At 39.6% G+C, this 22,621-nt stretch overlaps 1 long non-coding RNA gene across 1 annotated transcript; it reads left to right on the top strand.

The window, feature by feature from the left end:
• Positions 1-4,152: 4,152 nt before the first annotated feature.
• LOC139184903 (uncharacterized) lies at positions 4,153-9,981 on the top strand. The gene is made up of 2 exons (XR_011568424.1): positions 4,153-4,610; positions 8,676-9,981. It is a non-coding gene; the product is annotated as an uncharacterized lncRNA (long non-coding RNA).
• The last annotated feature ends 12,640 nt before the right edge of the window (positions 9,982-22,621 follow it).

The raw sequence follows: 22,621 nt of genomic DNA, 5'->3' as shown, positions 1-22,621 counted from the left end.
TGGGAAATCCCATGGACAGAGGAGCCTGGTGGGCTACATAGACTGCATGGGGTCACAAGAGAGTCAGACATGACTTAATGACTAAACAACAGCAACCATGTTATACTTTCTCAAAAAATGGTTGATTAATGCCACAATGTCTTCCTTTAGAATACAGCCTATTAAAAAAAAAAAAAAAAAACACACACAAAATCAAGGCATTTATAGAAACAAACTTTAAGACATATTGTGAAATACTTGTACAGATAAACATTTTGCCCTATTGGCATAAAGAAATGGGCGCAGAGCAATGTAATTTTTCAAATTCTCCTCACAGAAGTATGAAAAGTAAGCCAAAGGAGAAAAACTACAAATAAGTGAGTTAGTAATGATTATGATACTAAATGCTAACATTCTACAGGAAATTTTTGTATTTTCTCTTTTGTGGCTTAACCTATTAACTTAAAAACAAATATTGATAAACTCATAGTTCTTCATGTTTGTACACTTTTCTGAGAGTGACTCCAAAACAAGTTTATGAGAGGTAGGATTGTTCCATAGGCATTAACTTCCAAAAGTCATCAATATATTCTAAAGAGCCTTAGCTCTTTTAAATTACTTATTAGGAATCCAAAATGATTCATTTAGAATTTCTGTGGAGTTATTTACATGATTTCTCTTTGCATAACACCTATTAATACATGAGCTTCACAGGGTATGCTTTAGAAAGTGAAACATTCAAAAGTTCTATAAGGCAGGCGATTTCATGAAAGTAGAAAAGAGGATAGAGGAGGAGCCTCTAACTCTGCCTGGTGGAGCTGGAGACAGGGGGCGACTGAGACTGAACAAGACACTTCATGGTGGAGAAATCCTCCATGCAGAATTTATGAACTTTGATTAATCTTCCTTTCATCTTGGCTGGCCAAACTATGCAATCTTAATCTTTTGAAGTTCACCTTAATACCCAGCCCTCTCCAGCTGCCCTTCTGTGGTCCTTCTCCAATCCTTTATGCTTTCTTAAGTTTTAATAACCAACATTACACACAAAATCCAGGGACGTATTCCACATATGCATGGAAGATTATGTTCTCTATTATTTATACTTTATTCTTATGTTGTCAAGTATTTCACTAACATTTTTTGTACGCAGCAGCACATCCATTCATCCAATAACTATTTCCTAAGCACCTACCATGGGCCAGACTTTGTTCTAAGCACTTAGGATACTTTAGTGAGCAAAACAGACAGTGACCCCTGCCCTAGTAGAGCTGATATTTTAACAGAGATGGACAATAAACATAATACAAAAGACTGTAGAGTACTGAAAAAGCGGTAAGTGTACAGAAAAAAGAAAAAGTAGAACAGTATAATGTCACAGAGACTGCTGAAAGATGGAGAAGAAATATTGACGGAATCAACCAAATATGTGTATATATATATATATATATATATAGGCTTTCTAGGTGGCACTAATGGTAAAGAACCCACCTGCCAATGAAGAAGACATAAGAGACATGGGTTTGATTTCTGGGTCAGAAAGATCCCCTGGAGAAGATTCCCTGGAGAATACTCTAGTATTCTTGTCAGGTGAAGCTCATGGACAGAAGAGCCTGGCAGGCTACAGTCTACAGGGTCACAAAGAGTCAGACACCACTGAAGCTACTTAGCACATATATATATATATATATATATATATATATATATATATATGTATGTATGTATGTATGTATATGGCTTCCCTGGTGGCTCAGACAATAAAGAATCTGCCTGTAATGCAGGACTGGAGTTCAATCCCTGGGTCGGGAAGATCCCCTGGAAGAGGGTATGGAAACCCACTCCAGTATTCTTACCTCGGGAATTCCATGGACAGAGGAGCCTAGCAGGCTACAGTCCATGGGGTCACATATATATATGAAATATACAAATTGATTATGATATATATATACACACATATATATATGAAATACACATATGTATAAATGGGATAAATTTCTCTGATGTAATGTACACCAAAGTTGGCATGGAAGCTCCAAGGTGTTATTGATACTTCGGCTCGTCTCTCTTTTGGCCTACCAGTCCCATGGCCCCAGTGCTGAAGTCCATCTTGTGGTCACAAGACAGCCACTGTTCTCCATCTGTCACGTTTACCCCAGGTAACAGTAAAGATAAAGAGGCACAAAATGCACTTAGCACTGCATGAGTACCCTTAGTAAAAATTCCTGCTTACAGCTCATTAAGGTTTGTGTCTAAAGAGAGGCTGGAAAATGGTTTTTAACTGGGTAGAAATACATCCATTGATATAAAATTTCTTTTACTGAATAAATGAAAGAGCAAGTGGATACTAGATAGACAGCTAACAATTTCTGCCACAGTAGTGTTAATGTAAAGTTGTAATTCTTCTTAGTAATCTTATCTTCCTGAGAGTCTTAAACTAATAGCATAAATTCTAGTATTAAGTACTTAGGGTTTTCCCTCCAGTTGTTGCCTTAAATATTCACAAGCAGTACAACTAGCAAGTGCATGCCTGCTCAGTCATGTCCGACTCTTTGCTACCTCGTGGACTGGAGCTCACCAGGCTCCTCTGTCCAGATTTCCCAGGCGAGAATACTGGAGGGGGGTGCCATTTCCTTCTCCACGGGATCTTCCCAACCCAGAGATGGAACCCACATCTCTGGTGTCTCCTGCATTGGCAAGCAGATTCTTTACCACTTGTGGCACCTGGAAAGCTTAACATTCACACAGAGATCCCAAGCCGCCATTTTCCCCACTCATAGAGCCGGTTGATTCTTGAAGTTTTTCTCCATGCTTGGCATTTTGTTCTCAGTCTTACCTAATTGCTTGACTCTCACAAATGGGGGATATTTTCCTTTAGTAAAAAACAGGAAAATGTGTCATATTACTGTCTACTGAATTGATAACTTTAACAACAAATAACACTACTTTCTGTGGAAATTTTCCATACATTTCAGCATAAAATTTATTAAAGTGGGCAAAGTCTCAAGTTTAGTAACTCTGAGATATCTGAACCTTTACAATTAAGAATCTCCTGCCCAGAGATGGGATGACGGTGCTCAAGAGGGAGGGGAATGAACTGAGAAAGTAGAACTGACATATATATACTATCGTATGTAAAACAGACAGTGAGAAGTTGCTAAATAACACAGGGAGCCTAGCCTGGCAGTCTATGATGATCCAGGAACTGGGATGGGGGTAGGAAAAGGAGGCTCAGGAGAAAAGGGATATACATACATAACTATGACTGATTCCCCATATTTCTACCGCAGAAACCAACACAAAATTGTAAGGCAATTTTCCACCAATTAAAAAAAACATGTTTTTAAAGAGGCAGGGGATATATGTATACTTATAGCTAGTTCACCATTGTTGTACAGCTGAAACCAACACATTCTAAAGCAACCATCCTCCAATTAAAAATAAATAAAAATAACAACAACAAATCTCCTCAGATGATTTTTATCTAACAGGAATCAAATCAGAGCCCAGTTTGCATCTACCATCTGCCAAAACACAAGTCACTCAACTTCCTTGAGTCAAGATTCTAGCTATGAAATAGGACTAATTATTTAAATGAGCAGATACCGTTTGTCTTAAAAGTATACAACATTGGTCCATTTCTGCCTCACTCCGGAAGAACGTCATAGTGGAGGTGAGGAGCGTCACTTTTGCGACGCCCCTTCAGGTTCCCCTACCTGTCGCCTGCACCGCCTGCTCTGGGTCGGCCTTGACGTTGGGTCTTGACTCGGAGTCTCTGGGTCTCTGCGGTGGGGAACCTGGGACCTCTCACCCAAGGGCGTCTCAGCGCGCCCCCCTCGGAGCCCTCGGGGACAGGCGGGCTGCGGGGACCTCGTGAGACCGCCCAGCTTCGGGCCTCGGAGGCGGCCAGCCTGGTCCGTCCCGGGTGTATTTGACCCCATTCAGTGTGACTTTCGTTCGTCATTTGATCTCCTGGTCCCAGTGTTCTCACTTGCAAAAAGGGAAGGTGGTTTCTTTCTCAGCGGGTCTTGAGACCTAAGGCGCAAGGTCTGCGCTCAGCCGGCGGGTGTCGTCTGAGTGGTAGCTGAGATTGGGGTTGGAAAGCTGGACCGGGGTCACCATGCCTGTGACGGGAGGGCCGGGGTGGGGGGTGGCTTTGTGCAGTCCCCCCAAGCCACACCTACCCAAGGTCTCAATGCAGTCAGCGGGCGGGGGGTCTTAAAGCCTTGGGAGGCGGTGAGGTCTGCGGGAAAGCTAGCGGGTGGGGGGCGGGCCCCGCCTCCTCTCCCAGTAAAGAAAAAGCGTATAGCGTTATACCAATTTTGACAAATTAGCAATAATGAAATGATGAGTCAAATAGTGGTTTCCAGGTGTGTTCAATTTCATGTCAGCAACTGTAGGTCTTTAAGGTTAGGCATAGAACTCAAAGGTAAAACTGAATTCATGATTACAATCTTAGACTAAAAAACGTTCTTGGAAAGTAATGTTTCACTTAGATTTTAGTTGGAGGAGGAAGATAGAAAATCATAGCTTTGCGAAGCAAAACCAATTTATATTTGATTTCTCTTCTTGTTTGTTAGAAAAATGATGGCTACAAGGTTCCATTTGCTGCAGACTTTGGCAGCACAATCCCTCAGGTGAGTAGGAAGAAAATAATAGGCATAGGAGGAAAACAGCCCAAATTAGTTAAACTATATTCTCTGTAACTCATTAACACAGTACCACAGGTGTAGGGTGTTGTAGCTTCTCTTATGAGATAAAAAATAAGTATTCACCTCAAGTGTCTGGCTACAATGACACAGCCTCAAAATGCTAGTAATTAGTATAATTACCTTTGCCAAAGAATGAAACATAGGCAAGATTGTATCTGGTATATTTATAATTATTCACAATCAGAAGGAGTGCCAGGGTGAGTCCAGCTGAGCAGTGTGAGAGACAGCTTCCTGGTGTGAGGCGACAGTCATTTGGATCCTTCTTTTTCAGGGATAGCATGCCCCAGTTGGTGTTGAAAGGGTTCCTCATTGTTATCTCTTGCTGCTGTCTCCAGGACAGCCCCTTCCACTGCCCCCCACTGTGGGGCCCACCATCCTGCAATGAGCCATCTGGACAGGGAGAGCTGGCCCCAACTCCCGCTGGAAGTTGTTAGCGCTGTCCCACACTTGGCACCCAGAGTCTCCAGGGAGTTGACCTCTTAACAGGCTTTCTTCCCGTGTCAAGAAGCTGATTGTACCCTTTTCACTACATTGTCAGCGTCCAGCAGTTCTTCAAATTATAGGACAAATCTCTAAAGCAGACACAGGCTCCCCATGGGATGCAGTCTGCTATCCTGAGATTCCTTCTTAACAAGCACGAGGACCTTGCGGTTTAATTTAAGGGGAAAGAATCCCACCGTTTCCCTTTTGTAGTTTTGAGAATAATTTAAAATCTAAAATATATAGAAAAAGAATGAAGAATAGAAGAAGCCAAATTAATCTCCCAGTATGGTAGTCTCTGACCATGAGCTCGGAAGTTCGAAAACCTCATGTGCTCCATCATTGACCAGTTGTGTGATTTCAGGCAGGTTACCTAACCTTGCTGCTGCTGCCACTAAGTTGCTTCAGTCATATCTGACTCTGTGCTACGCCACAGACGGCAGCCCACCAGGCTCTTCCATCCCTGGGATTCTCCAGTCAAGAATACTGGAGTGGATTACCATTTCCTTCTCCACCTAACCTCGCTACTCCTCAGCTTTTGCACCTGTAAAAAGGTGTGCATGTGTGTTGTGTGTGTATTCGAAGATTCATAGAAATGACTTAGCATATAGCACTGTTAGCTGTTAGTATAAAAATAGAAGACATCAGAGAACTACTGGTGTGCCTCTAACACGTCCATTCATAAGAACAAATAATTTAATGGCCCTACTAGGTAGCAGGCTTCTGTATTAAGTCCTGGGAAGCAAAAACAAACAAAAAAACCTTCCTTCCTCTCAAGGAGATTCTTTCTAAAAATGACATGAAGTCAGACAATCCTAATGCAGCAATCTTTCACATTCCGAACACAGGACTGTGAAGTATCATAAAAGACCATCTAGTCTAACCCCTTATACTGCCCTTTGATTCCTTCTCTTTACTATCTTTTCTGAAGGAAAAAAAAAAATCAGCTCCTCCACAGTAAGACAGTTCTATGTGACAGACCTTAGAGAAAGTTCAAGCCTTAACAAAATGATAGGTGTTTAATACTTCACTGGTTTCAAGGTTTTTTGAAATGCATGAAATCAACACCTTTTGCAAACAATCTTTTTCAGGTTTACTCACTTCCAGATCCACCTTCCCCACATCACATAGTATCATAAGGTCTCCTCTCCTTTCCCTGGGTGTCATGACACCCTCCCCTCCTGCTAACCAGCAGGCAGTGGGGGGACGTGATCTCAAGTAGCACTTGCGCAAAAGAAAACCGGTAATTTTGATGTGTCAAGGAACTCAGATGTAAACATCCCACACTCCTTTTTCCTGCAATGCAGTTTGTGTAAAAGACAAAAGTCTACTTTAAATTCTGAGCCCACGCTCTTTTATTTTCTATAGCACTTGTAGCCTGCCTGGGCTTGAACATGAAAACCTCCATTGAGAACCATTCCCATTTTGGATGATGCAGCCTGCTAGAAACCTCTTTTTACATTGAGTTCAAGTTATTTGTGTCCCTTTCTTGTCACATCTCCTGCCATCCCTGCTCTGATCTCTATGCTCCCACTAAGATGAACTGGTTGATGTTCCTCACGACATGCTCCACTCTCTTCTGCCCTGAGTCTCTGCCTTTGCCTTCCTTCTCCGTGATTATCCCTTCTTTTCCCTTTTCTTTCCCTTCCTTTCTTTATTTTAAAATGGAGCTCAGACATGCCGTCTCCAGGAAGCAAACTATGACTACCCCCAACCCACACTTACACTTTCATCCCAGGCTTATTCAGCACTTTCTATGACCATTTTGTGTCCATTTTGTTATAAAATTATCTCTGAGCATGACACTTTGATTCTATACCGGAACCCACTTGAAAGCTTAAATCATGTCTTATTCTGCTTGAGAATTCCAGTACCTGCTACAAAATAGTCTCTCAAAAATGGTTGTTGAAAGAACAAACTGTTGTGTTTTTTTTTTTCTCCCCACAATTGTCATTCATTCATTCTAGTTTGATCACACAGAACTAAAAACAGGGCTGTCTTATTTGACACGAGTCATTTCTACATTTGAGGAGAGATGTCATCTCATGTCATATCATTCATGTATTCATTCATTTACTCATTTGATCAGCAAATATTTAATGATAGCCTTCTACCTGACAAGTATTATTGAAGACACTACAGAAGAACAGATAAATGAAGTGCAAACCCTGTCACTAGGAAGAATATAATTTGGATAGTGTCTCTGTAGCTTACGTACTCCATTGTAAATTTCAACCACCCACTTCACCAGTTTCATCTTTTAAATATTTTTAAATTTGATAATACTTTAACATGGTCACAATAAAATTAAATTTAAACAGGTACATTGAGAAACCTTATTCCTACCCTCTCACTATTCTATTCCTACTCAGCCTGCTCTGGGCTTTAATTCCTTTATTATTTTTATTCCACATTGTTTTAATTCCTTTTTTTATTAGTTTGGAATTTTTTTATGTGAACTTAAAAAATAAAATTACATACTCTTATTTTATCGATTTCATAAATAAGAGGTAGCATGCTATAGGTACATCATGCACCCTCATCTTTTGCTTAACAATATATTCTGGAAATCCTTCCCAATTAGTATACAGAGAGCCTCCTTATTCTTTTTCAGAACCACTGAGTATTTCATTTTGAGGATGTATCAGAGTCTGTTTAATTAGTGCCCTAATGATAGTGCTCCTTCTGCCCCAATTTTAGACATTTCACATATCATAATTATAGACCCTCCTGCGGTGGACTCTAGACTCTCCCAAGTCATTAAACTTAGGTTTGCATTAGCCTTGTAGCAAGTATGTTACCCTTCTGGTATTACTAGTATGTAAGCTTTTTATCAAGTAAAATGCTACTCTTTTCCACATGAAATGGTATAAGTCATTTATTCCCCTTTCTGTACTTTAAATGATTTATTTCGGTATCAAGGGAAAATTTTGCATTTATCACCACTAAACTTCATTTTGTTTCAATTCATCATTTCCACATTCCAGCATGACTTCTTGAATCTTACGTCTATTATCAATCACATTAGCTACTCCACACAGATTGGTAGCATGCACAGATTTGATAAGTGTGTTTTCTATTTTTATCCAAGTAATTGATCATCTCACTCTACCACAATCAATCTCTGTTTCAGAGGATGAGATCTCCTTCCTCATCCCCACCACCTTCCCTTCTTCCTGAGCCCTTGCTTTAATCCTTTCCGAGTTCCCTGGTTCCACCTGCCTCAGTCCTGCGGTCCACGCCATTTCCACTCTTTCCTCTCCAATCACTTTACTCTTCTCCTACCCTTGGAATCCTTCCTTCCCATTTATATCCACCTTGAAGAAAAGCCACCTGGACCTTGCTACTGTCCTAATTTATTTTCTTCCTTTTACAGACAAATTCAAGTGCACAATCTGCACTCAGGGTTTCTACCTCCTCCTCCTTATTCTGGCCACCACATGACTAAAACATACCCACCAGCGGTACCAGTTACCCCCATGTCACCAGACTCCTCTGCATTCTTCACAGGGGCTGAAATACCAGCAGTGTGGGAAGACACGGTTCGGCGCCTCCCTACAACATTTGATATTGCTGAACAGCAGCCACCTGCTCTTGCCAGAGCCTCGTTCTCAAACTCACGGTATTTCCTGCTGTCTTATTCCCAACCCAAGTCACTCAGTGAGTCTGCAACCCTGTTTTGTGGTAAAAAGACTGAGTTCTAAACAAATACACCAAAACCACTCATTCCAGGGGACCCTTTCAGAGCAGGCATCTTTGCATAATATGCATTTATCCCAGTGATATAGCCATTGCTTAAAATGGCTTTTATGTAGTCTTAGTGGTAGCAATTTTTTTCCTTAAGGGGATATTTAAACTCACCTTTTAACTGATAGCTTATGGTGATTGGTTGTCAGATTCTTGATCTCCAAAGAAGATTTAGCTTTGGGACCTGGAACCAGGTTTGATCACTCAAGAGCTTTTGTGTAGCAGAGTTTTATTAAAGTATGAAAAGAGAGAAAGCTTCTGACATAGACATCAGAAGGGGGACAGAGAGTGACCCCCTCACTAATCTTTAGCAAGGGAGCTATATACTTTTTTAATTAGTTATTAACAAGAAATCAAAAGAATGTCTCAATGTTGTAAAGATCTTACTAGACCCACTCCCACAATTTACATTTTAAGATAACAGTATTAGAACTAATAATACAAAAATCTTACCAGACCTACTCTCATAATATACATTTTAAGATAACAGGATTGGTCAGAAGGTTTTCAAGAAAAAGAAACTGTCCTAAAGCAGGATATGTTGTTGTTATATAATCCTTAGTACAGAGTTTAACTGAGTTGTTTGTTGTGTAATCATCAGTTCTGGGCTTAAAGAAAAAAATGTTTTATGTGACTAAGACTAAGGAATGTAGAGAAAAAAAAATACATTTGTCCTTTCCTCTTCCTTGAGAATTCCAGACCCCTATCTCCTCTTTGAGAGTCCTAGACCCCTCTCTCCTCCTCAGGGACCCCGGACTTCTTATCAACCTGCCTAGGAATTGACTCTCTCATAACCAAAAGTTATTTAAAAAGGTGAATATTCTGATTTGGTTATTCATGTTTTTTAGTCAAAAACAAAGAATAACTAATTTACATTGTCCAAAATTTTCTTGTGAAATTGTTTTAGAAGGCAATTCTGAAAGAATATCAAATATTTTTTGAATACATGGCAGAATCTTTATTAAAATAAGAATAATTTTTCAAGGAGACTATTTTGATGATCAACAACCTTTTTGATGTATATGGCTTGGTTTGTTTAAAAGTAAAGCCTCTTTACTTACCAAATGGGGATTAAAGAGGAAGAGACTTCTGGGCTAAGAATTTACTGATCCCAGTAAGCTTTGGCATTGCTCTTGTGTCACTAAGAGGACAGTCACTGACAAGTATATGGCCCAGTAATGCAGTGGCTCTTATTCCTAGAAAGCTTTAGAAAGATCTAGAAAGATCACTAAAAGGAAAAGGGAGGTGAAGAAAGAAAAGTCACTAACACTATTCTACATATTAACCCAAGATCATATCTTCATTTTGAGATGCAATGAACTTTGAAATGTAGGGAGCAGCCAAGAAATGCTGACCTGTACTCTTACATATTTAATATAAAATGATGGCACTGGTCTTCAGGCACGTCGTATAGGACTTCATGCCATTGTTGTGTTTTACTTGAAACAAAGCCAATAAGCACTATATGTATATATGTGTAAGTATGTATAGAGAGAGAGAGCAGGGGAGAGAGAGAGAGTGAGTGAGATTGGAATTATTGCTCATATAATGATGGAGACCAACTGGAGACCCAGGAGAGCCAAGGATGTACAGTTCCAATCCAAGTTTAAAGACCTGAGAACCAGAAATGCTGATGCTGATGGTGTAAGTTCCAACTTTAAATCCAGTAATCTTGAGACCCAACAAGATCCACTTTTCAGTTTGAATCCAAAAGCTTAAAAACATCAATGTCACAGCTCAACCACTCAAGCAGGAAGAACTCCCTCTTATTCAGTATTTTTGTTCTCGTCAGGTCTTTAATTAATGGGATGAGTCCCATCCGTGTTAGGGAGGTCAACCAGCTATATTCGGTCTATTTATTTAAATGTCCATCTTGTCTAAAAACCCCCGCACAAGCACATCCAGAATAATGTTTGACTAGATGTCTGCGCACCCAGTCAAGGTGACACATAAAATTAACCATTACAATACTTAAACTGTTTTCCTACTTACTTTGAAAATATGGCTTTCTAGCTCCTCTTGACATAATTCAGATTGTACGGCAGCACCGAAGACCCTCATTCCCATGTAGTAACAGAAAGACGGAGCCGAGCAGAGGTTGTCACTGTCCCCATCTCTCCCTGAAACACTGTGCCCCCACACTCACCTGGTCTTCCTGGCTGGCCTCAGCACATTCAGATTTGGGACCCCCACGTGTAAGCTGTATTGTCTACGAGAGCTAATGTTGGTCTTTGGGAGTGACTCTGTGTGTGTTCCTATGGTAACTATTTTAGACACTGAGAAAAACTAAGAGGCGTATACACAACTTATCCTAATGGAGAGACCTCAAAGGAGAACTGAAATCAGGGTGGACATGACCACCCTAAAGAATTCTAAAGGATTTGAAACACCAGGATTCCTTCTCCTGACCCCTAGTTACCCTGAGGTGCAGAGAACAACAAAACCCACCACGAACTAGAACTCCCGGGGCATCATTCTAGAGGGAGTTAGGCAGACACAAGAGTGTGTCATGTTGAGGAAAAGGGACTAGCTCTCGAGGTAGGACTATAAATCCAGAGCTTTTGCATTGATTGAAGTAGACGTGATTCTGAAAGTGAGTAAATACCCAAGGAAATTGGTTACTATGCACTTTTTTAAAACCATTGATTTCTCAATCCTTAATTTCAGGCAAATATTGGCAGTTTCTTCATGCTAAAAGGTATGAGTGAAGATTAAGCACTGAACCAGAAAGCAGCTTTAGGCTAAAGGGAGAGAAAGTCAAACTCCATTACAAAGTGGTAAATACAAATACCATATCAATTAATGAGTGGTTTTTACATACCTGGTGCCTGGGTTCGTCTAACAGCTCCTTCACTATTCACCAGTAACCCTCCAGGTGAACTTTTACAAGCTTCATTTTGGACGCTGATGGTCTATAAGTTCCTTTAGAGGAAAAAGTATATCCTATTCTCCCATTCCCTAAGACTCTTAAAATAGAATTTTCACATAATAATGACTCGATAAATATGCTATATTAAATGAATGGATTTAATTTCCTTAAATTCATTCCTCCCAGTTAAATATAACATTCACGTTAGCAAAAGCAGTGCTAACTAAAGAAAATGAAATTGTGATAATCACACACAATTAAAACACACTATCAGAAAAACATCTTTGACTATGCCAAAGCCTTAGACTGTGTGGATCACCACAAACTGTGGAAAATTCTGAAAGAGATGGGAATACCAGACCCCCTGACCTGCCTCCTGAGAAATCTGTGTGCAGGTCAGGAAGCAACAGTTAGAACTGGACATGGAACAACAGACTGGTTCCAAATAGGGAAAGGAGTACATCAAAGCTGTATATCGTCACCCTGCTTATTTAACTTATATGCAGAGTACATCATGAGAAACACTGGGCTGGAAGAAGCACAAGCTGGAATCAAGGTTGCCGGGAGAAATATCAATAACTTCAGATATGCAGATGGCACCACGCTTATGGCAGAAAGTGAATAAGAACTAAAGAGCCTCTTGGGTGAAAGTGAAAGAGGAGAGTGAAAAAGTTGGCTTAAAGCTCAAATTCAGAAAACTAAGATCATGGCATCTGGTCCCATCACTTCATGGGAAATAGATGGGGAAACAGCGTATAGGCTTTATTTTGGGGGGCTCCAAAATCCCTGCAAATGGTGAGTGCAGCCATGAAATTAAAAGACGCTTGCTGCTTGGAAGAAAAGCTATGATCAACCTAGATAGCATATTACAAAGCAGAGACATTACTTTGCCAACAAAGTCTGTCTAGTCAAAGCTATGGTTATTCCAGTAGTCATGTATAGATGTGAGAGTTGGTCTATAAAGAAAGCTGAGCACCCAAGAATTGATGCTTTTGAACTCTGGTGTTGGAGAAGACTCTTGAGAGTCTCTTGGACTGCGAGGAGATCCAACCAGTCCATCCTAAAGGAAATCAGTCCTGAATATTCATTGGAATGACTGATGCTGAAGCCAAAACCCAATACTTTGGCCACCTGATGCGAAGAGCTGACTCATTTGAAAAGACCCAGATGCTGGGAAAGATTGAAGGCAGGAGGAGAAGGGGATGACAGAGGATGAGATGGTTAGATGGCATCACCAACTCAATGGACATGAGTTTGAGTAAGCTCAGGGAGTTGGTGATAGACAGGGAGGCCTACAGTGCTGCAGTCCATGAGGTCACAAAGAGTCAGACACGACTGAGCGACTTAACTGAACTGAACCTTGTTATTTAATCTGCATGGTGGATGCAGAAAGGAGTCAATTCTCCTATTTATAAATGTGTTCTCAGTCACATGTATGTAATCTTTTTGTAATATATATTAGTTAAATCTTCCAAATAACAAAAGATTCCTAAATTGATACGTTTTCCCCTACAACTAACATGTTCACCTCACTTATGCTGGAAAACAGTGATATTCATGGAATTTCTGTTTCCTCCATGTTCAGAAAAGAGTACAGAAATCAGAAAATCAGGTACTGAAGACCTACGCTGAAAAAATAGGGGATTAAGGATAAAGAGAACGAGGTTAGATTGCAATGCACTCTAATGATGGGTCCTTTGTGTTGAAATTGTGAAGACTTTAGTAGCTTTTTTTAAAGGGGGGCTAACATGATGAATTGATTTTTCTAGGAAGACATAATCTGGTAGCTTCTTCAGACCATCCCCTTCTGGGGTGTGGCAGGGGGAGAGAGGGCGTACAATCAGAGGATGTTGTCGTAATCCAGTGACCCAGGGAAGAAGTGGGCTTGCATTAGGGCATTGCTGCTAAGAATGGAAATATACTGACATGTGTAAGACATCTGTTGAAGGAACAATTTATGGAGGCTCATGCCTGATAAAGGGAATGAGAGGAAAGAAAAAAAGTGAAATAGCAAAGTTTCTATGCCTTGGGATTAAAATAATGAGAATTCCATTCATATAAGTGAGTCTGATAAAAGGAGAAGTAATCAAATCGGTACTGGATCTGCTAAGTCTGAGATGACAACAGGATATGTCTTCTCTGTGCTACAGTTTCCACCTCTATAAAGTGGGGGAAATAGCCTCAGCTTTTAGGATATAATTGAAGATTAAATGAGATAATACTAAGCACTTGGAACAGTGTCTGGCACTTGGCAAGTACAATCTAAGTCTTTGTTATATAAATATACATCTGTAAACAGCTTCAAATGCAGAAAGAGATTTTACATATGAGGCCTTCTACTTAGGTATAGACTGAAGTATCATTGACTTCTCTTCTGCCTCAGGCTCTCCATATTTGCTGATTTATTTCTCCTGCCCTCCCAATGCCTACTTTACTTCTAATCACTGATGTCTTACCTCATGTATTACCCCCATGGGAACATGTTTCCATGTCTAAATTAGCTCCATATCCTCACATTTGTCTGCTTTTTAAGCGCCCTTTTTTTTTTTTTTTTTTTTTTTGGTACCATAAATTTTACAGTAAATGGTAGCAGTTGTTCTTACTTTTAGTTTGCTAGCTCATCAACTATGCCCAGACTAGGATGTTAAATTCCACAGAGACAAAACTAGGATGTCAAATTCTACTGAACCTGTTTAGTTCACCACTGAATCTCTAACGCATACATGATTCCTGGTGCCCAAAGACAAGCAGCCACTGTCAGGATCCGAAGTGTGGCGGGATTAAGGGACTCAAAAGAGAAAGTCACACAAACTAGCAACAGAAGGAAACCGCAGTTAACTCCAGATACAAAGGAGCAAGAGAAGAAAGTCATGTTACCTAAGCCCAGTGGGAGCTGGTGGTAGAGAAGAGACCTGGCAACAAGAGCTAAAGCCAGAATCAAGGTTCAACAGTGAGGAGGGAAGATGTATAATGACCCTAATTCACTTTCCTCCCATCCTTCCATTGTCTAAATACAACCAGAGGGCAGGGCAAGGAGCCAGGGTCGTGCAGTCTGTGGCAATCAGCCTCTCATGGCACAAAGCAGGGCAGAGAAGAACTCAAGGGCAATAAGAGAATAACCAACACAGCATCCAGTGAGCACCAGTAGCTGTTTAATCAATGTAGAGATGACAATTAAAGCCAAAAGCATAGACCAGAATTCTAGCAGAAGTATATTTAGAAATGAACAGAAAATCCAGGAGCAAATCTTATGACCAGATTTAGGGACCAAGAAAAGAAAAAGAGTTTAAAGGAAGGAATGTGATATCTGCTGCATGTCACCCATTTTTTCATATCTATTTCTCATGTGCTGATTCTATAATTTTACCCTTGAGTATTTTCAATAACCAACTTTCCCATCCCACATTTTAGTTGAGACACATTTCTCATCCATTTTGAAGCTTATGGTGTTTATTAGAATGTGAAGTTCTGCCTTTGAGTCCACTGGAGAGGAAAAAAAATTATAAATGTAGTAAAAAGAAAAAAGAGAGAGGGGGAAATCAAGTGACTGCAATCACCATATCACTAAACAAATTAGTTTCACTAGCTAACTATAAAAGCAAACTTGGAAAAGGTGAAGTAAGTAGATATTGAAATGTCCTGCTTCATCAGAGAAGCTGGAAAAGGAGGGGGACAAACAATCATGAAAAAGATAACAGACAAAAAAGGAAATTCCATTTCAAACCTATAGAGAATCCTACCTACAGGGTCCAATATCTATTTAGAGTACAATACCTACAACAAAGTTAATTAGAATGTTTGCAAAGTTTTGGAGATCCAGAGTTCAAGACAGGATCTAAGCTTCTTGGCAACAGGAAATCTCATAAGGCCCTTTTCAGCTCTGGTCTACTGATCAGATATTTAATAGAACACAGAATTATTGTTGTTTTTGTTATAGTTGCAGAAACACTCCAAGTGACAAAATTTGGATAGACCCTTATAGAAAAACTGAGTGAGATGCTTGTCAGTATTTGTATCAGCAGTATTTGTATTTTCAGTTTCTCTATTAAAAGACCTGTAATTGCTAACAGTGCTCTCTTGTAGCTCCTCTAATTTACACTATGATAATCTAAGCCTTAAATGTTACATTTTTTACAAAACAAAAATGTTACATGTAGGCACTTAGATCATTTCATGAGTTCTGCCTAAAATATTCCTAGAAATTTTATAGTATTAAAAAAGTCTAGTAATCTTTATTTCACCAAAGAGATGGGATTGTCAGTTCTCTATTTCCCAACATAGGACAATTGATACCAGTTTCAAACAATCATCAAGCCCTTGGAATTTGGCTTGAGGTAAAACTCAACCATATATGCAGTGTGAGTAGACAGAGTCTTTTAGAACTTTGAAGATTAGCTACATAATTAGAAGCATTTTGGTTCTATTTCACTCTTATATAGGGCTTCCCTGGTGGCTGAGCCTCAAAGAATCCATATGCAATGCAGGAGCCACAGGAGACACGGGTTCGATCCCTAGGTTGGGAAGATCCCCTGCAGGAGGGCATGGCGACCTACTCCAGTATTCTTCCCTGGAGAATCCCATGGACACAGGAGCCTGGCAAGCTACAGACCATAGGATCACAAAGAGTCAAACATGACTGAAGTGGTGCAGCACACACACACGCATGCTTGTATTCCCATAATACGACCCTTCTGATTGTGTAAACTGCAGGATTCAGGCAGAAATAATGGATCATAGTAAGGGTAAGGGTGGAATCATCCTTAGAATGTGGGGCAGAGACTTGCTCTATTTTGTTTGCCTCATTATTCCTAGAAAATACCTGGCATATAATAAGCACTCAAAAAATACTTGCTGAATGAAAATGAATGAATGAACAATCACTTTCAGTTCAGTTCAGTTGCTCAGTCGTGTCCCACTCTTTGCGACCCCATGAATTGCAGCACGCCAGGACTCTCTGTCCATCACCACTCCCAGAGTTCACTCAAACTCATGTCCATCGAGTCGGTGATCCCATCAGCCATCTCATCCTCTGTCATCCCCTTCTCCTCCTGCCCCCAATTCCTCCCAGCATCAGAGTCTTTTCCAATGAGTCAACTCTTCGCATGAGGTGGCCAAAGTACTGGAGTTTCAGCTTTAGCATCATTCCTTCCAAAGAACACCCAGGACTGATCTCCTTTAGAATAGACTGGTTGGATCTCTTTGCAGTCACAGGGACTCTCAAGAGTCTTCTCCAACACCACAGTTCAAAAGCATCAATTCTTCAGCGCTCAGCTTTCTTCACAGTCCAACTCTCACATCCATAATGACTACTGGAAAAACCATAGCCTTGATTAGATGGACCTTTGTTGGCAAAGCAATGTCTCTGCTTTTCAATATACTATCTAGGTTGGTCATAACTTTCCTTCCAAGGAGTAAGCGTCTTTCAATTTCATGGCTGCAATCACCATCTGCAGTGATTTTGGAGCCCAAAAAAATAAAGTCTGACACTGTTTTCACTGTTTCCCCATCTATTTGCCATGAAGTGATGGGACCAGATGCCATGATCTTCGTTTTCTGAATGTTGAGCTGTAAGCCAACTTTTTCACTCTTCTCTTTCAACTTCATCAAGAGGCTTTTGAGTTCCTCTTCACTTTCTGCCATAAGGGTGGTGTCATCTGCATATCTGAGGTTATTGATATTTCTCCCAGCAACCTTGATTCCAGCTGTGCTTCTTCCAGCCCAGCATTTCTCATGATGTACTCTGCATAGAAGTTAAATAAGCAGGGTGACAATATACAGCCTTGACGGACTCCTTTTCCTATTTGGAACCAGTCTGTTGTTCCATGTCCAGTTCTAACTGTTGCTTCCTGACCTGTGTACAGATTTCTCAAGAGGCAAGTCAGGTGGTCTGGTATTCCCATCTCTTTCAGAATTTTCCACAGTTGATTGTGATCCACACAGTCAAAGGCTTTGGCATAGTCAATAAAGCAGAAATAGATGTTTTTCTGGAACTCTCTTCCTTTTTCCATGATCCAGCATATGTTGGCAATTTGATCTCTGGTTCCTCTGCCTTTTCTAAAACCAGCTTGAACATCAGGAAGTTCACGGTTCACATATTAAAGCCTGGCTTGGAGAATTTTGAGCATTACTTTACTAGCGTGTGAGATGAGTGCAATTGTGCGGTAGTTTGAGCATTCTTTGGCACTGCCTTTCTTTGGGATGGGAATGAAAACTGACCTTTTCCAGTCCTGTGGCCACTGCTGAGTTTTGCAAATTTGCTGGCATATTGAGTGCAGCACTTTCACAGCATCATCTTTCAGGATTTGAAAGAGCTCAACTGGAATTCCATCACCTCCACTAGCTTTGTTCCTAGTGATGCTTTCTAAGGCCCACTTGACTTCACATTCCAGGATGTCTGGCTCTAGGTGAGTGATCACACCATCGTGATTATCTGGGTTGTGAAGATCTTTTTTGTACAGTTCTTCTGTGTATTCTTGCCAATATTAAGAGATATTCTCTTCTTACTATCTTCTGCTTCTGTTAGGTCCATACCGTTTATGTCCTTTATTGAGCCCATCTTTGCATGAAATGTTCCCCTGGTATCTCTAATTTTCTTGAAGAGATCTCTAGTCTTTCCCATTCTGTTGTTTTCCTCTATTTCTTTGCATTGATTGCTGAGGAAGGCTGTCTTATCTCTCCTGCTATTCTTTGGAACTCTGCATTCAGATGCTTATATCTTTCCTTTTCTCCTTTGCTTTTCACTTCTCTTCTTTTCACAGATATTTGTAAGGCCTCCCCAGACAGCCATTTTGCTTTTTTGTATTTCTTTTCCATGGGGATGGGCTTTTCTCTGTCTCCTGTATGATGTCACGAACCTCCATCCATAGTTCATCAGGCACTCTATCTATCAGATCTAGTCCCTTAAATCTGTTTCTCACTTCCACTGTACAATCATAAGGAATTTGATTTAGGTCATACCCGAATGGTCTAGTGGTTTTCCCTACTTTCTTCAATTTAAGTCTGAATTTGGTAATAAGCAGTTCATAATCTGAGCCACAGTCAGCTCCCAGTCTTGTTTTTGCTGACTGTATAGAGCTTCTCCATCTTTGGCTGCAAAGAATGTAATCAATCTGATTTCGGTATTGACCATCTGGTGATGTCCATATATAGAGTATTCTCTTGTGTTGTTGGAAGAGGGTGTTCGCTATGACCATTGCGTTCTCTTGGCAAAACTCAGCCTTTGCCCTGCTTCATTCAGTATTCGAAGGCCAAATTTGCCTGTTACCCCAGGTGTTTCTTGACTTCCTACTTTTGCATTCCAGTCCCCTATAATGAAAAGGACATCTTTTGGGGGTGTTAGTTCTAAAATGTCTTGGAGGTCTTCATAGAACCGTTCAACTTCAGCTTCTTCAGCATTACTGGTTGGGGCATAGACTTGGATTACTGTGATATTGAATGGTTTGCCTTGTAAACAAATAGAGATCATTCTGTCGTTTTTGAGATTGCATCCAAGTACTGCATTTTGGACTCTTTTTTTGACCATGATGGCTACTCCATTTCTTCTAAGGGATTCCTGCCCACACCTGATCTAATACATGTATCTTCAGAATGGAGAAAAGCACTTATAGTGAATCACCCTGGGATCTAAGTATAAAAGTAAATTTGTGAAAATTTCCTTTATGACTCAGGGAGCTCTTTTTTAAGAACCAGCTCATAGTGTGGAAACTTCTCAGTCTAATATTTGACAGACCATTCCCTATTCTGACTTTCAAGTCTCCTCAAATTATTAAGTCACAATCCTGACAAACATATCAACCAAGGTAGACTCCATGAGCACTTAGCTTTTGTTCTTAGCATGGGGGGAAATAGAAACAACAAAAGTACTTCTTGTATCTAATTTATGTAAATGAGATGATCCATTTTTATTACTAAATTTGGATTCTATCGATCCCAGCCACAGTTAACTTGTTTGATTTCACATTGAGAGAAGGGAATGGAGATAAAGAATCCTTGCAAAATATAACCCTAAACAAAAAAGAATTTAATAATACCTTTGTTTCTATTTATTCTGGAAGCAAGTATTCTTTTTTTTTCTTTCTTTTTTTTAAAATTTTATTTTTAAACTTTACAATATTGTATTAGTTTTGCCAAATATCTAAATGAATCCACCACAGGTATACACGTGCTCTAATGAATGTATCAGGAACCTTATCATGTGTCTCTTAGTAGACAGCTTTCAAGAAAAGATTTATTATCACCTAATTTTTTTGTAGAAGCAGGATTGTGAGCAGATGACTAGTGGAAAATGTCTTTTGACCTGACTTTCAGGCTCCATTATTCACATCTGCTCTATGGCTCCAAATGCATGATGTCTTAACTAGAAACAAATTTTTACCATGGGACAACCAGACACCAACTAATCTAGGTATAAGCAAACCACACCATTTCCAGTGTGCCCTTAGTGTGTACCTTCAACCTGCTGAGGGAGACAGAAGCTGTGCTTTAGTCGTGGAGGTTTTCATTGTCTCACTTTTTAGTTTATTAATGCAAATATTATATATCGCTTGCCTATGTATGCCAGTGCTATACTAAGATTTGGTCATCTGTAATGTAAGGCCAGCTTCCTCTAGGACAAGAAAATCATTGTAAACTCCAAGGGGAGTTCTGTCCATGAGCACAAACTAGAACCAACTTAGATCGTTCAGAATCTTTGGTGTGGTGGCCATTTTCATGTTCATTATCCCATGTGATATGCATATATTTAAGAGTCTTAAAAATGAGGCTGAGAGTGATTGCTTAGTCTGCTGGAGGTGACAGAGTTAGGGAACAGGACTTCTCTTCCACAAAATTCATTGCATGCTACATTGCTACCCTGGAGCCACCTGTCCTAAATCACTGCTTTCTCTTCTACAATATATCCCATACTGAAAGGAAATTGTGAGGCAAATAAACATACTTTGCAAGGACTAAGAAATTCCAAAATCCTCTAAATAAAGAGATTAATTTTAAAATAGAAAAAAAATGTACAGAATAAATTGAAAAATATGGCTAATGAAGGTAGATAGAAACTGGTCAAAAGTAAAAATGATTTTTAAAAATTTTATTGGATAAAGGGATCCCTAAAAATTAAATCAAATATTTGATGGGCTAAAGAGTCAAAAGCTTAAGATGTAAAACTAAGTTCTTTCATGTCTCAAGGGAAACAGTTTTCAAAGATCATCTGAGCTTGAAACTCAGACTAGATGCTTGTAAATTTTACAATGTTTTGAAATTTACCAATGTTTTGAATTTTACAATGTTTTGTAAATTTTACAATGTTTTGTAAATTTTACAATGTTTTGTAAATTTTACAATGTTTTGAAATTTACCAATGTTTTTTCAGACTAGAATATAGGTCCTTGGCTTAGCATGAAATTCTCTTCAAAATCTGGTGTTAACATCCTCTTCCATTTGCATTCATCTTCTAGTCTGATTTCAGTGTGTCTCCCCAGTCTTCCTAATAGACCATGTGTGTCTGGGTGACACAACTTACCACAATGTTATATTCATCAGTTACTTACCCAGATTCCCCATAGATGCCTGAGACTTGATTTTCATAGCTAACATATACTGAGTGCATACTGAAAATGCTTTTCTCATTTAATTTTCAAAACAACTCTCTGACCTAGGTACTATCCTCATTTTACAGATATCGGGTCAAAGACATTAAGTACCATGCTCAAGGCGAAGGACTAGTAACCCAAATATAGCTCAAAGCCTTACCATATAACCACATCAGGCTTTCTCTAGTATTCATATTTTTATTCCCAATTCTAACCCAGTCCCTCAGATGGAGCAGATGCTGAATAAGTGTTGGAATGATGATTGAATGAAAGCCCAAATTAGTTCCTCCTCCTCCTCCACTCCCCCACTTCCTTATATCTCAACCTTCATTGCAGGAGATTTACTGCCCAGACTGAAATTAAATTAGATTGCTTTCCTTAACTACACACTGACTAACTTGTGAAGGGCAACAGCTCAGAAATATACTTCGTAGCAAGGGGATATCAGTCCGGAACTAAATCCACACATAACCCACTAAGTGAGATTTGAGAGTTGGCTGTATTCAATAACACATACTTAGATCCAAATATCTCCAGATCTTCATGAAATATTCATGGCTTTATGTTTATGAAATCCTCATTGCATTTCATAAATACTAACAATAATATTTCACCAAGAGCAAAAAAAAAGGCTTATAGAATTAAGTGATTTGATTTGGCAAAGATCTGTCAGTAAATCTCTAGCTAAGACCAAAATAGATACTATAAATCTGACTACTTAGTCTCAAGAGAGAAGAACTAGTTTTCTTCCACTAGCTCACCATCTTGCTAACTACATTTTTTTCTTCTTCCTACGTCCCTTTTTCTCTTTTCCCTCTTATCTCATTCCTACCCTTTGCCAAACACAGGAAGTATGTTGTAGGGGAAATAGGACCCCTTGTCGGATCCATTAAGAAAAAAAATCCCTAAATTCCTCAGAAAGCATCACCCTTTCCCTTTCTGGAACCCATGTCTTTTCCCTAAATATTCAGTAATTACAAAGGTTTTATGAGGGGGAATGTTTGTGTGTGTGTGTGTGTGTGTATTAGTCACTCAGTCCTGTCTGACTCTTTGAGGGGGAATGGATACAAGTATAAGTAATGGCTGAATACCTTCACTGTTCACCTGACACTGTTACAATATTGTTAATTGGCTGTACCTCAATACAAAATAAAAAGATTTTTAAAAATAAGTAAATCAAGTGTTTTCTTAAATGGACCCCAAAGCAAATTTTCTCTTAGCACAGCATTATGTCAGAACCAGACTGGGATTCTAACATT

This window comes from Bos indicus, chromosome 9 (genome assembly GCF_029378745.1).
Source record: "Bos indicus isolate NIAB-ARS_2022 breed Sahiwal x Tharparkar chromosome 9, NIAB-ARS_B.indTharparkar_mat_pri_1.0, whole genome shotgun sequence".
Taxonomy (NCBI): Eukaryota; Metazoa; Chordata; class Mammalia; order Artiodactyla; family Bovidae; genus Bos; species Bos indicus.
The sequence above is the reverse complement of the archived record's forward strand: the minus strand, read 5'-3'. Positions and strand labels throughout refer to the sequence as shown.